Source organism: Schistocerca cancellata, chromosome 1 (genome assembly GCF_023864275.1).
Source record: "Schistocerca cancellata isolate TAMUIC-IGC-003103 chromosome 1, iqSchCanc2.1, whole genome shotgun sequence".
NCBI classification, from domain to species: domain Eukaryota; kingdom Metazoa; phylum Arthropoda; class Insecta; order Orthoptera; family Acrididae; genus Schistocerca; species Schistocerca cancellata.
In genome coordinates this window covers 1,066,598,792-1,066,602,835 of record NC_064626.1, presented here as the reverse complement: position 1 = coordinate 1,066,602,835, position 4,044 = coordinate 1,066,598,792, and positions in this window count along the sequence as shown.

Below are 4,044 nucleotides of genomic sequence, written 5' to 3'. Positions count from 1 at the left end.
CCGCACGGCCACTTCGGCCTTGTCTAAAGCAAGCATCGCTCGTACCATGTTAGAACCTATCTTCATTCCCATATTTCTAAATACTTTGCACCTTACAATGTTGTCATCATTGAAAGTCGCAACAGCATCATACACACCAAAGTGAAGTGTTTCTATTCCAACAAATACAGTCTTGGGGATTCTCGACCATATAACACTATTTACACTTTCATTGGGGTTTTGAGTTTTTCCGTGAATACACTTTTTCAACTGTTCAGGTGCTGCTAAGTCTCTGAAAATAGGTTTTATCACCTCCATTATTGCATGAGGCAGACTATGCTTATGAGTGTACACTTCACCAGTTAGCAATCCTTTGTTATATTTACACCAACTGTCTTCTTCTTTGGGACACAAGCTATGTTGGGGATTTTCATCGGTTGAAGAAGTATGAAAAAAAAAAAGAGCCCAAACAGCCTTCTTCATTTCGTCGACACTTCAGAGGATTTCTAATAACTTTACCTTTACTCATTATTATACTTCAACAAAACAGAGACTCAAGAAACAGAATTAATTACGAATATTTTCGAGATAACGACAGAGTAAATAAACATGAAACAATCGACCATCACACCAGCGATATATATTGAACCATCACAGGTTAGCCACAACACATACTTTATCTCACATCACTAAAATGTACCTGATGAACACGGACGTTAATAATAACACCATTTGACAGCAGTTTAACAGCGCCACAGTGGTCACGCCCATGTAGAACACATTTCAAAAAAAAAAAAAAATTAAAAATAGTTGTAGTCTTCGGAATTGAATAAATTATGTATATCTATTAAAAGGTAATAGTCTGCAGATTCAGAAAACGCAAAAAAGTAAAAATTGAACTTTTCATGATTTTGAGCCTTTTCTGAGCCCCTTAAACTTGCAGAAACGAAGTGCCACTGTGGAGAAGACTTTAATATATCTTGTACTGCCGTTATAGTGCGTTTTTTATATTATCTGTACATAAATTGACCATTAATGTCTGTACGTACGTCGTGTGAATACTTATGTAGCGTGGCGCCACAATAAAAATTGTATAGGAAAGACGTTAGGAACTACTTTAATTTGTTTAACGGTAATGATTCTCTGTGTTAATTTTGTTTTGAACAGACTCTTCGAAAGTTCGCCTTCTGAGTGGATGCTCCATAACTCCAATAACATACGTGGTGTGTCTAAAAAGTTCTGTGAATGCTATCAGACAACAAACAAAGCAAAAGATACAAAGAAATTTTCTTTATTGCCCTTCAAAATAGTCGCCACCCGCTACAATACACTCTTGACAACGTTCGTACAGCTTCTGGAAACTACCAGCAAAGGTATCCTGTGGAATCGATCGCAGAACTGCTGTCACACCATCTTTAATGTCATTCACATCCGCACAGCGTTCACCTTTCATGGCCGCCTTCGAGCGGGGAAACAGCAAGAAGTCCGCAGGAGCCAGATCGGGGGAGTACGGAGGATGGTCAAGAACAGTTACCATCTTCTGAGCCAGGAATTGGCGCACACGGACCTCCCAGTGTGCAGTCCTGTGCAACACTGGCCGAACACGCCGGTTTCGCCGTAGCAATACGTTCAAAACGGACAGATAAAATGCAGCATTAATGGTTTGACCTGCACGAACAAGTTCTTTGTGGATGATGCCGTTGTTGTCGAAGATGGCGATCAACAGTATTTTCACCTTGGATTTTTGCAGACGACTTTTTTTGGTGGTGGGGAAGACGGTGAACACCACGACATCGACTGCCGTTTTGATTCCGGATCGAACTGGCAGCACCAGGTCTCATCTTCCGCGACGATGGTGTTCAGAAGCAATGGATACTGGTCATACATGGAAAAGAAATCACCAGAAGTTTCCATCCGTTATGCTTTCTGCTCGTCTGTGAGCTTGTGCGGCACAAATGGGGAGCAGATCTTTCGCTTACCCAAATCATCGCGAATGATGGTGTGCACCATGTACTTGCTAATGCCTAATTCCTCCGCAATTAATCTGGCAGTCCGTCGCCGATCTTGTGCCATCATTTGTAGCACTTTCTCGAGCTTTTCTGGGGTTCTGCCTGTCAATGGCCGACCTGAACGTGGCTCATCCTCAGTTGTGGCTCTGAGCACTATGGGACTCAACTGCTGAGGTCATTAGTCCCCTAGAACTTAGAACTAGTTAAACCTAACTAACCTAAGGACATCACAAACATCCATGCCCGAGGCAGGATTCGAACCTGCGACCGTAGCGGTCTTGCGGTTCCAGACTGCAGCGCCTTTAACCGCACGGCCACTTCGGCCGGCCCATCCTCAGTTGTTTCCTTTCCTTCGTGGAAGTGTTTAAACAATTCGTAAACACATTTTCTGCCCACGGCTTTCCTCCCGTACACTTGCACCAACAGTCCATGTGTCTCCGTTGCAGTCTTCCCCAATTTGTAGCAGAACTTGGTGTTTACAAGTTGCTCCATTGTGCTGTGACACTTCCTCTCACACTGACTACATTCAACTGGTACAGTCTATTTACACAACCAGTCACATGCAGTGTGTGCCTTGTAACGATTCTCCTGAAGTCTCTGAAGACCCATGCGCATGCACGCACACAAATGCCAACTTGCTGTTCAGATATGACACCATTCAGCGAACTTTTTAGACACGCCACCTACAATGTGTTTCACAATTCCTATTACAGGCTTGTAGGAATTGTTGAGGAGGATCTTTTGATAAGGAACACATCCTCGGATGTGTACCATTTGGGTTTTAAAAAATTAGAAGCATCTCCCGTTTCATTTAGCGAACTCATCGCAGAAATTTAGCGTATCACAATGACCTGATGTGAGATAACAATATAATTAGCTTCATATAAAATTTTCCCCTGCGATCCCTTCAGTTCTGTAATAATTTTAAAAAATCAGGTTGTAAGGTGGGCATGTCATTTTGATTTCTGTAACTTCTCGATGTGCACGTCAGAGCGAGAGAGCAAGTTATGCTACTGTTAAAACATCTTTGGTCTTGTTGTGGCACAGTCTTTGCCTCTGCACAGTCTGATACGTTTTTAGTTGAAGTGTGGTAGATAATGAACGTATTCAGTAGTGCTCTGTTGATTTGTGATCGTATCTGTTAGATGAAGAAAGATTTATTGTAAAGGACATCAAGGATGAATACGATGTATACAGGACGGTCCATTGATCGTGACCGGGCCAAATATCTCACGAAATAAGCGTCAAACGAAGAAACTACAAAGAACGGAACTCGTCTGGCTTGAAGGGGGAAACCAGATGGCGCCATGGTTGGCCCGCTATATGGCGCTGCCATAGGTCAAACGGACATCAACTGCGTTTTTTAAAAATTGGAACCCCAATTTTTTATTACACATTCGTGTAGTACGTAAAGAAATATGAATGTTTTAGTTGGGCCACTTTTTTCGCTTTGTGATAGATGGCACTGTAATAGTCACAAACATATGGCTCACAATTTTAGACAACAGTTGGTAAGAGGTAGGTTTTTTAAATTAAAATACAGAACGTAGGTACGTTTGAACATTTTATTTCGGTTGTTCCATTGTGATACATGTACGTTTGTGAACTTATCATTTCTGAGAACGCATGCTGTTACAGCGTGATTACCTGTAAATACAACATTAATGCAATAAATGCTATAAATGATGTCCGTCAACCTCAATGCATTTGGCAATACGTGTAACGACATTCCTCTCAACAGCGAGTAGTTCGCCTTCCGTAATGTACGCACATGCATTGACAATGCGCTGACGCATGTTGTCAGGCGTTGTCGGTGGGTCACGATGGCAAATATCCTTCAACTTTCCCCACAGAAAGAAATCCGGGGACGTCACATCCGGTGAACGTGCGGGCCATGGTATGGTACCTCGACGACCAGTCCACATGTCATGAAATGTGCTATTCAATACCGCTTCAACCGCACACGAGCTATGTGCCAGACATCCATCATGTTGGAAGTACATCGCCATTCTGTCATGGAAGTACATCGCCATTCTGTCATGCAGTGAAACATCTT